The 12501-nt window shown below is 36.8% G+C and overlaps 1 protein-coding gene across 1 annotated transcript in view; it reads right to left on the reverse strand.

Moving 5' to 3' along the window:
* NPAS3 (neuronal PAS domain protein 3) overlaps positions 1–12501 on the reverse strand; it is an 855986-nt gene that overhangs the window by 797060 nt on the left and 46425 nt on the right. The window lies entirely within an intron of this gene.

Below are 12501 nucleotides of genomic sequence, written 5' to 3' on the forward strand. Positions count from 1 at the left end.
ATTGGAGAAAATGATTAATTTACCATGGGAAATAAAAGCCACAATCTGTCAGTAAAGCCCAGCATTTTTGCCTGTTGAATGGAAAATAACCCTTAGTTGAACTAATATAAAAATAAAAAATAGTTAATAAATGGATCTTTTCTCAAAATATGACACTGTCATCAAATTCAGGAGCTATTTCTAGGTACAAAATCTTTTCACTTTGTGCATTTGCTTATAATTTCCTCTTTAATTTCTGACCATCTTGGATCTTCTGACCCTACACAAAGCAGGGAAGTTGATTGTATTTGATTACATCTTCTTCTAGAATTTCTCACCTCCTTGGATTTTCTGACCCTGTTCTTCAGCTGCCTCCTTGAAAGTTGATTTTTTATTTACATCTTGGAGTCTCTTGTTCTTCCTACTCTCAAATCTCTAAAACTGGTCAGTGTCAAACCTACATTTGCATCACTGTCCTCTCACACAGCTCCGGTTCTTTCTCAAATGGCTTATGGGCATTTTTACTTTAATACAGCACTATTCACAATAGCTACAAAGAAAATAAAATACTTAGGAATATATTTAACCAAGGAGGTGAAAGATCTCTACAAGGAGAACTACAAAACACTAATGAAAGAAATCGCAGATGACACAAACAAATGGAAAAACATCTCTTGTTCATAGATTGGTAGAATCAACATTGTTAGAATGTCCATACTGCCCCAAGTGATTTATAGATTCAATGCAATCCCCATCAAAATACCAACATCACATATCACAGATCTAGAAAAAATATTTCTACACTTCATTTGGAACCAGAAAAGAGCCCAAACGGCCAAAGCAATCTTAAGTGAAAAGAACAAATTTGGAAGCATCACATTACCAGACTTCAAATTATACTACAAGACTATAGTAACCAAAACATCATGGTACTGTTATAAAAGTAGAGACATAGACCAATGGAATAGAATAGGGAACCCAGATATATAAAACCATTTACCTACAACCAACTGATCTTTGACAAAGCAGACAACAACATACACTGAGGAAAGGAAGCCCCACTAAATACACGGTGCTGGGAACACTGAATAGCCACATGCAGAAGAATGAAAGAGGACCCCTATCTCTTGCCATATACAAAAATTAATTCAAGATGGATAAAAGACTTAAATGTAAGTCATGAAACCATAAAATTCTTCTTTAATATAGCAACATCAGTCAAATGCAGCACAGTCTCAAGAGAATCATCATTTTTCTTGACAAACCAGTGCCATATCACAATCTTCCTATTTTGATTATTGATATCCACCATTCTTCTAGTTATGTAAAACTTGGAGTCATCTTTGACTCATTTCTTCATTCTGAATTTAATCATGACTTTATATATATTTCATGTAATTTTTTTCAACAAGGATAATTAATGTTTACTGCCTTCATATGAAGCTAACAAATAGTTTGTGCCTTGATATTCACCTCAGAAGATATGGTCACTATACTCCCTGGTTCCTTAGTTACTCCTTTCCTTCTAAAACATCAATAACTATAGCAACTCACCTGCCTTGTGCCAGGCTCAATGGCAGGTGTGGCTCCTAAGCCAGGGACAACCAGTGAATCAGCCTTTGCTGCTCATCCCCTACTGCCTCAGGTCTAGACACTATACTTGGAGCTAAGCAGTGCATACTCCAAACACCTGGAAATTAAACTCACCTATGAAACTTCTACCCTAACAATAACATACCAGAGCAGAAATACGCAAAGTCTTCTTAAAGAAACAGAATGGTTTCTAAACCATCAAGATTTTTTACCTGATGACCTAAAGAAAGAAGGTGACACAAAGAGATTCCTTAACCACAGGTACTACTTAGAAAATGAGCACCACAGAGACAAACGCTGGATGTGCCCTTCCACACTGCTATTCACGGCAGAGCCGGCTCTGTAAATAGACTTTGAGGAGTCCAGTTTTATTGACCAGTTCATGTGCAGATGGCAGCATCAGGCTCTCAGAATTTGATTCATCCAACTCCCCCATTCTGACTCCATGCTCGCTGGGCCCCTTCTGAGTGTGCTCTGGCTCTTCATTTTGAAAAAGAATATTTGGGTCTTGCTAAGACAAGCATTCCATCTGTGTGATTGTATTTCTCGTGGTAAATGAATAATTTGGCATCCTGGTTTTATTAGCCTCATGAATGTAGTTAATGTGAGTCCACCCAAGAGAGATGGATCTGCCCTCTGAGTGCTGACAACATCAGACTTCTGAGCTGGCAAAGCTGAGTGACAGACCCTGCGCCAGACACAGTCAAATTATCAAGGCAACAAACACCTCACTATGAGGCCCAGAGGGAGATACAACAGTATTTTTTTTTAACTAACCCTGAATGAGATTTTGTAATGCTGAATGTATGGGATAGCATTTACAATCCAAATTGCTTTAAACTAATCATGGGTTATGATCTGAATGATACAAATTAAGAGCTGGAAAATAAAGTAACTGTCATTGATATTTTTGTCCTCTAGTTATTAAATGAATGATGTGTGTTATTTTTATACCTTTGGAGAGCCAGAGAGAAGAATTCTACCCACATTCAGACTCCACTGCCAGTACAAGGATATAAACAAGGGGTCCAGAACACCACTACTTTGTGCAGCCTCAAAGGAACATACTGCTAGTGTTACTGGGGAAATCATGGCAAACAGAAAGCTAAAAACACCAATGCTATGTTTTACCAAAGGGCCAGATAGATATTCCTTGAGAATCTTCATTCTTCCAGAGTGAAGACCTCCAAGGTAGTCTTAGAGGGGGATATTACCCCTCATGTCCAAATTATATCTTACACGGGATTTGATTCTGCTGGAATTAACTAGGTGAGTTTTCTGGAGAAGCATCAAGAACATCAACCCTTATCATAGAATGATCACAAATATACCTCTATAGGGCCATATATAACCATCCTGTACCTATCTCATTGATCCTGATAAGCCTCCAGTAATATACTTCACCAAGAACAAACTTTGAATCCAAATAGATTAAAGCTCCAATGATTTTTTAAAAACTATACTCACTCGTAGTTGTCAAGTTTTTTACCGATCACTTCTCTTCAAATTATTCCTCTGCTTACTGGATTTGCCCACTGGTAGCCTTCCATTATTACTAAGACAATCAGAAAACTGGCAATGAGGGGAAGGGGAAGATAGTAGCACCCAGATTAATAAACTTTATAAACTTTATATAGTCGCATTAACTTACTTGGAAATTTTTAAGCAACAAAAAGAATTGTTTCTGCTACTTATTCTTCTACTTTTATAATAATTAGACTGTTTCTTGTGCTGTTTGGTTTTAAAATAATCATAACAAGTCAGTAATAGTCATTTAAAATGTAACGAATTGAAGGCTAATCTACACAGTCATTCAATCATTCAACAAGCATTTGTTTATCGAATACATTCAATTATTTTCATATTTTGGATTAGTCTGAAAATATTTGGGTTTCTGCCATTTCACTTTCTAATGGAAAGCCTCAGTCTCAAAGCATCCAAAATGGGACTCATCATCTTCTGGCAAAAATCTGCTTCTTTTCCTACATTTCGTGTTTCAGGGAATAGAAACATAATCCACTGAGTCAGAAATCTTTGTTTATTGTGACTCCTTCCTTTTCCCTCTCCCCTCACATTCATTCAGTAATTCACTTGTGTAGATTTGCCTCCTGTAATTTATCAAATCCATGCCTATTTACACTGCTTTTGATGGGGGCACCATCTCCTACCTGGAGGACTGCAGAAGCCTCAGGCTGGTGTCTCCTTCCTCTCATCTCCCCCCGCCCTCTCTCCTCCACATCCACCACCAGAGTCATCTTTCCAAAATTCATATCTAACTAGTGCACTCACAACTTGATCCTTTGTAGTTCTTTCAGTTTAATTCAATTCACAAGCATTGTGACAGGAAGTAGAAAATAAAAGTCAAAATTCATTGGGTAAAACAGAAGTTTTAATGACTTCTCCAAATATAGCTTTCCAGCCTCATTTCCTGTCACATGACTACATGTGTCCAGTCACAATATCCTGTAGAGGTTTCCCTATGGCTTTTCTGCCTCTGTGTCTGGAATGTCCTTCTCCACTTTATCTACCTGCCCAGCTCTCTCTCATCCTTCAAGACTTGAAGGGTTTCCTTGCTCTTGACATCCACTCCTGAGCCTTCGCAATGAGTCTGGTGCCCCAACTCTATGCCACCAGAATATCCCATACCTGTGTCTTCCACAGTGTGCATCACACTAGTTGGAACTGTTGCTTTGCACATGTCTGTCTCCACTCCTGCCCTTCCCCACACTCAGACAGGGAGATCCTAGATGGGAGATACCATGTCTGGTTCATCTGTGAACTCTAGCACCTTGCTCAGTGGCTATGGTACAGTAGTAGGCACTCAATAAATATGTGCTGAGTGACTAGACGATAGGAAAGATATCTATAGGAGTGGTACCATGGGTTACATAACTGGAGATATAGAATAAATAAATCTAGAGGGAAATAAAAACTGAAAGGTCTTCATGAGAGGTAAAAATTAATAGGTAATATGAGAGACTAAGTAAACCCTAGAGAAGTTTTGGAGAACACAAGTCAAGTAATATCAGTGGTGTTACAATAAAGACAAGAAAAGAGACACGTGTCCAGTCTACTGTGTCCAGTTGTCACTGTGGTTGCCACTGTGGTTGGTGACACCTAAAAATGGCACACACCACTGGTGATACAAAACCAGATTCAACCTTTTGTTAAGAAAGGTATCATGAAAAGGTTTTATCATTCTTCTCATACAATAACAAACCAATTGAAAGCTTGAATCCTAAACATGTTTATGCATTAATTAGGTTCCTATCCATTACTATATGTTAATCAATCATTGTTAATGTATAGGATATGTCTGTTTCTGAACTACTGTCATATACCAAAAGGAATTACTTTTTATCAATTTTTTTACAAAAAAGATGAAAGATTTTTTTAAAACGGTCCTTCTGAGTCTTTTCTTTGACAAAAATCGGCTGTGGCCATGCAGAAAAAGCAGTCTTATAGGGTAAAAATAATCATTTTCTCAGTTACATGATCACCAGATTAACTGTCAAATTCTCATCTAGGAAGGCTTCAATCTGTTGTTCCCAAAGTATCCTATATGCTATAAACAACTACAAAATCCCCAAATCCTTTAAAATGTACCTATAAAAACTGCAAGCACATATTTGCTCTGGAGAAATTAATTAGTAGAAAAATCTGTTAGAAAAAGTAAAGTCAAAGATGCAACAACTATTGAGGAGTAAATGTCTTCAATCTATAGTTCAACTGGAATATGTATTCAGAAATATATCAAAGATATTTGGTTACCTTCTGCATCTATAAGCTTCTCCCATTTTGTTCTGTTAGTAAAGCCACTATGTTCTTGCCCCCAAGAAAAGGCCATGAGTGGGCATGCACCCAAGATAAGCAGCACAAGTGAGAGGTCAGTCCAGTCCCATCATTTTCTTGTCATTTCTAATGGCTCAGTTTCCAGAAAACACATGTAAAAAGTAGACAGAAGTTGCCTTCTGCAAGCCTCTGTTGATTCTGAGACTTCAAGGTCTAGTTAAGCAAGCAAACTTCCCTTTCCTGCTGACCAGGCGCTGCACACTTTGAACTGCCATAGGACAGAGACAGGCACTCATGGGCCTTGCTCGTGTTCAGCCTACATGACCCAGCCATCTCTTTTCTCAGTTTTTCCTTTTCTTAATTTTTTTCCTTTCCATGTAGGCAGAAATCCTTTGATCCATTAGTACTTTTTTATTACAAACAGCTTTAGCATCTATTATATAATGATTAATAATTCAAGCCATAATTTAACAGAGAATTACAGTACTCAGACATTATGATTCTTAAACATATAGGCAATAACTCACCAAATGAATTCTTAAATCTGATTTGAATATTTTACATACTGGCATTTTGACATATTTTGTTGAAATTATACTTGTTAAATTTTTTTTCAGAACTTCCATTTTCTTCTATTGATGTAGAACCAAAAGTGGAAATGAATAACAATAATGAACTTTATGTATATGGATACTGATGATTAAAAGAAAAAAAAAGAAGTGTGTTTCTTTCATATGTTGAACCATGACAGAATGCTTAGTTGTTATTTTAATTAATACACACTTTATCCAGCTACAGAAAATTTCATGAAAATGCTCCAAACTAAGTCACCTAAGAAGAGCAAAAACAAATTAAAAGCATTTTTGACACACAATCATTTAACGTTGTGTTGTAAATTTATAAAATTATACTGTCTAAAGTCAAAGCAAAGATTTAGTTCTTAAAATTTATAATTTTAAGTATGTAATTTTTACAAAATCTACAACTTTATGGTGTCCTATCATTGTTACTGTCACAGTTATTATCACCTGTTTGATAAAGACCATAGCAAATTTTCTGTCTGAGAAAAAAATGCTGTATTATTAATGTTCAAATTCCAATTCCAATTTTGGTATGTTTCTAATCACTGGAAACAATAAACACTTCTGTAAAGATCTGAAACTAACTCCCTGCTCTCAGAGATCATCCTTAATTTTTTAATTCATTCTGAAAAACATAACATTTTTCCAAGCAGCTGATGCTTTTAAACATGCTGGACCAGGCTGAGCATTCCTTCGTCCTGATGTCATGGGCCAGCATTTGTCTCAGAAGACATCTTTTGTAGTTGTAACCAAAAGGCAAAAGAAATCAGAGCTGTGAACAGGGAGAGAGGGGGAGAGGAGGAAAATTGCTTAGATCAATTCACTAAAAAAAAATTCTGACACAAACCTGTATATTTTTAGTCACTCAACATGAATATTTTAAAGTAAAGCCTTCTGACTTTTATAAGGTATTGTGCTTATTTTTCATACTATTGGTTTTAAAAATACTCTCTGCTTTATGGTAATGTGTCACAGGGAAGTTAGCTATAGTTTCATGAAAGACGTTTTCATCCCTGACTGGCATCTTCTCAATAGCTGGGGCCCAGGCACACCGCTCTCTTCCCGGCAAGGCCCTCTGCACTGAAAACAGTGCAGCATTCATAACTTATTCTCAGCACTGCGGGGCAGCGCCACAGAAAAGCTTCTCCAGCCTAATGGGTTACATCACTGAAAAGTCTTCCATTTGGCCTAGGTGAAAAACATGAATGCATGCCTCATTCATTTCTCCACCTTAAAAAAAATAAAGTAAAATCATATCCACCCTACACTAAAGACCTGCATTCCCACCATCCAGCTCAATCAAAGCTACAACACTGCTCTTCACTGAATCTTTTGCAGTGGTACTGCTAACTTTCTTAACTAACATTAACCTTCAAAATCACTTTTACAATTTTTGCCACTATTAAAAATATCCGAGGGGGGGGGCAAGGGCAACATATGTAACCTAAACATCTGTACCCCCATAATATGCTGAAATAAAAAAAATAAAAAAAAAAATCCAATAATATACCTGAAATAACTTCAAATTTTAATGGAAAAGTCTTTGATTGGTGCTAGCACTGCCTTTAGATTTAGGTCACATTTTAAAAATATACTTGACATATAGTAATGGAACCAAAAACCTCACTTTCCCCACTGACATCAACACACATAAACCAATGCACACAGAGGTTTCCCTTTCTCCATTCTCCATCCTTTTCCTGATGGTCAAAGCGAATCAGCTGTGTCCAACTCTTTCAGAACATGTGAAATATCCATGATTCCTTGGAAGGTAGGCACCCAGTAGTCTATCCAAAATATTTTAAATTGAAGAGAACACACTTTACTTTCTTCTCATTAGAATATGCCTTTTAAGGCCAAACCATTATAAATGGCATGAGAACATTTCCACCTTTTTCTCAAAACACAGGTTTAAGTGTGAACACAAGTCACACTTTGGGGGGAAAAAAAACATTTCTCATGTTTTCTCCTCTAAATCATAAAAGTGAGAGAGAGCAGTGTCACACTGGAGCTCTAGCCATGATTTTTAAAATGAAGCAAAACATCCAAAATCACAGCTGCACACAGACGGTCCAAGAGGCACACAGCGTCCTCCTGCACAGAGGGTTCAGAACCCTCCCAGCGGTGACCATGTGGACTCTCGAGGCTGCTGTGACAATGGCAGCAGCTCTGTATCCTCACGGCCGTCAGTCTGGATGACAAGGGAAAGCCATGTCAATTACGAAGAATCATGAACCCTATGACTAACGACTCACTCAGAACCATTTATATCCTTGATCATGTAAATCCATCCTCACTAACCAAGCCATGACATGATAGAACTTTATAGCTTCTTCTAAGCTATTTCCAAGCATTATAGAGAATCAGGCTGCTGCCATCTGTGTTCAGAATCTGAGTCCTAAACATACTTGTAAAATGCTCACAGAAATCGACTGTTTCCACTCCTACAGGCCTGAGATCTTTTTTCCAGCTTTCTTTTCCCTTCCATGGCATATCCTTTCTTATGAGTTTGTTGGGGTTTTGGGGGGTTTTTGTTTGTTTTTCAAACATAATCCCTAACTGATATACATGAAAAAAAAAATCTTCCCCAGAAAGTCTACACTAAGAATTCCCAAAGAAGCTGAATTCCTTTACTAAACATAACATATATTTTTGGCATTAGATAAAGTCTTTACAGAAAACAAGCATAAAGATTAATTCTCAAAACACTAAAAGTTCCAATTTGCACAGGAACAGCCTAACATCGACAATGCAGACTCTTTTAATAACCAAAGGTCCTTCACTGTGTTATTTGTGTAATTTAGATTTTTGTGTCCTATAGATTTCTGACCTTTAAAAAATGTTCCATAGCCTTTCAACCATGTAGCTGTTCCTCTCTCCTCCAAGATATATCACTCAAGCTCCACCTAAATTAAGTAAAACTAAGACAACAGCACACATAAAGACCACTATTACCAAGCCCATCTATAGGATTCCTTTCTTTGTTCCCTATTTTCTGTATCAATATATATGAGTTGTTTGTTATCGGACTATAAGCATATATATATGCTGAGACAGTATTCTGATGTGTCATAGCATATGGACCCCATACATTTCAAGGGATAATCATCACCACAATTTAAAGGACTCCCATTATGAGAAAACAGATACAATTTGGCCCTCAAATTATTTACGTTGTTATGCACATTGTACCCAGGACTTAATCGGTTTGCAAGGTAGGTATCAAGTCAGAAAATCTCCCTTGATGCAATCGTCCTTAGCAATTAAATCAGATACTGAGCTTTTAGAACACAGGAATGACTAAATGGGAGCTGCAGACTTGGTGGCCACCCCTCCACAAACTCTTTGAAAAGACAGGGCAAAAATTCACAGAATATTCACATGACTAAGGATAATTAAAGTCAACCATTTCCACCCTACAAAAGAAAATGGAGCTTCTGTTAAGAATGAACAATAAAGACATTATTTTGGTTCCATTGTGTTTTTTTTGAAGGAGTTTCCATCTCTAAAAAGTACATGCAAACACAACAGTGTTCCTGCCATCCCAGTGTTACCCAATTCACTGACAATGCTGTTGGAAAGAATTTTGTGAATACTAGAAGAAAATTAAAAACTGCTTTAAAGATTATTTCCATTCAAAATACGGCATAAGAAAGACTTACGGAGAATTGAAGCATAAATATTTAGATAGCCATTCAACTTAGATGGCCACCTCTACAAAGACTAATGAAATAAAATGTTGATGAAAGAGTATCAGATCTCTGTTACAGTTCATCTCTTACCCTTTCTGTATTTACTTCACCCTTTTTTAGCGTTTTCACCCTCTATAATTACATTACTCCAATCCACGTGGAAGATCCTTAAAGAGCAGTTATGAGGAAAAATTCTCGCTCTGCTTTAAACTCCACACAAAATTCTAAGATATTGCAAGATGAAAACCAAACAAAACTAATGTTCAGCCATTATAACCCAAGTCAGGGTTGCATCTAAACGATATGCAGCTCACTTCCATGACATGGGACAACATATGATATAATGTGTTATAGATGCTGAATCTAGTCAGTTAGGCTTCTTTTAAGCCACATTGTATTAAACAATTTCTCTTTTGAATGAATGAGTTTTTCTGTACAATACTTAATAATTCTATTTCATTAAGTTTTATAAATTATATAAATATAGCACAGCATCACTAATTTATAGCCATTATTGAAGAAGAAGGAAAGCCAACACACACCTTATAGTTTCAGCCAAAGATTTAAATTTATAGTGTTTGGTAAAGACATTTGGAATGAATGCTGGTGTATATTATTTTTTCATTTATAAAAGGAAATTTTGCACTTAATAGTATTATTAGAAGAACAAAAATAAGTATAAAACCTACAATGTCCGATGAAAGTGTTCATCTCAAAAATAAATGATTTAATGCAAGTGAGTGCTCGGATCCCTGATTATTGGGAACATAACCAGTTCTTTTAATGTAATAAATCATTGCATCACTAGAAAGCACACACACATGCATGCACACACAGACAATTTGATGAAGTAAGGAGTGAGGGAATTTCGATAGTCTAAAGGAAAATACAAAATTTAACAAGGGAAATTTTTTCAGGTATGTAAACCTTACAAAATACTCTAAGACAGTACTTGAGGAATTTTTGTATTGTCTTTGGTGGAGAATATATTCACTACAGTTACTAGTTGAAAACAATGAAAATATCCCTCAATACCTTTGTGTAATGGCAATATGCTACAAAAAATATCTAAAGTTCTGTGTGTTGAAATTTGTTTTTCCTCTCTAATTATACCTAGAAAGCTTTTTCTTCTTTCATCTTCACTTAAGATAACTTATAAATTGCATATCATGCTATAAGCTGTCACAAATGACCAAACCAGATATACATCATTTCTGATACAGCCTCAAACTTTTAAATTATTCTTCTCACTACAGAACAATAAGAAAAAGCTGCCAGTTACCCACAAGCTTTATTTTAGCCAAGCGTTTTAACTCTGCCTCCTCCATCTGAGTGATATTAGCTCCTGGGAAATTAAGTAATGTGCATTTCACTTTCTTTCTGTTCCTTTATCCTACAGTTGGCAGTAAAATGCTCATTGACTGGTCCATATAACGTAGGGGACAGATGCAAGGGACCACACAGAAGATAAATGCATAGAATTTAGGAACTAATTGAATTTGAGGAGGAGGTTGTCTCGAACACTTCCAAGTCTTGAGCGTATATAACAGAAGTAAGAGCACGGAGGTAAGAGGCCAGATATCAAGGAGTACAGATAGATGCATCATTTGAAGGCATATCTTATTTTGGAATTTGAGTTTGCTGTGGTTTGAATGTGTCCCCCAAAAAGCATGTGTTGAAAACTTACCCCCAATATAACAGTGTTGGGAGGTGGGAGGTTTATAGGCAATGAGGGCTCCGTGAATGAATTAATGCTAATTCTAAAAGGTCTTGAGGCTGAAGTTTAATCTCTTGCTCTCTGGAGCTCTCTTGCCCTCCCGCCTATCACCATTGGACGACATAGCAAGAAGGCCCTTGCCAGATGCTGTCACCTCGATGCTGAACTTTCCAGCCTCCAGAACTATGAGAAATAAATTTCTTTTCTTTATAAATTACCCAGTGACCGGTATTCTTTTAAAGTAACACAAAACAGACTGAGACAGAGGACAGAGGTGTTGGTGAGATACCTTAAGAGAGGAGTTAATCAGGCAGTTAGAAAGATACAGCAAAAAATGAGGCAAGACCTGGAAAGAAACATGAAATGGAATGGGCCATCAGCATAGAGCTGGTATTTGACACCCTAGGAGTAGATGAGATCATCTAGAGAGAAAGTGCAAAGGGAAGAGAAAATGGCCTGGGATGATTTGCATTTGTGCAGTTGAGAGTTGAGAGTGCATCGGCTCTGCCCATCGAGAAGGCACGCTGCTGGGGCTCTCATTCCCCCACGATGACCCCCCGAAGATGGTGCGGTAGGACTCATACTGCTGTAAGAACACCTGAGAAACATCTATGTGATACCTTAAGGGAATCCTTTGTGGCTTGATGAAAGAGGTCAACAGAGATTTATTTGTAAATAGTCAACTTTCTGAGTATTTTGCTGATCGAAAGAACATGGTATTTTTTAGTAAGAACAAAAATAAAGTCTGAAATTTTAAATATAAAATATAAGTTATAAAGTTCCTCCCCAAAACATTTATTGCGTGAGACACAATTGTGTTTAATATGTATCCTATTAAAAATAATTAAATGGCTGCCACATTTCACCCCAGAGGTGGATTCATTTCATTTCCATATTGGACTCAAAGATCACTTTCTATAAAGTAGTCTCAAGACGCATGTTCCGTTTACAAAAGCTCTTCAGATGAAAGATGTTTTTGCAAATGCAAAATATGAATTATTGTCATCATCATCATTTTTATTGTGCTAGGCATGTGAATAGATTTTGCATCTGGTGGCTCTAAGGTTTTACCACAGCAGGGTGGCTGGGTTAAAATCTAAATTCCTAAAGCTATACCGTAATACTTTGAACCATAGTGACATCCAGG

Source organism: Propithecus coquereli, unplaced genomic scaffold, assembly GCF_000956105.1.
Source record: "Propithecus coquereli isolate 6110/MARCELLA unplaced genomic scaffold, Pcoq_1.0 Scaffold273, whole genome shotgun sequence".
NCBI lineage: Eukaryota > Metazoa > Chordata > Mammalia > Primates > Indriidae > Propithecus > Propithecus coquereli.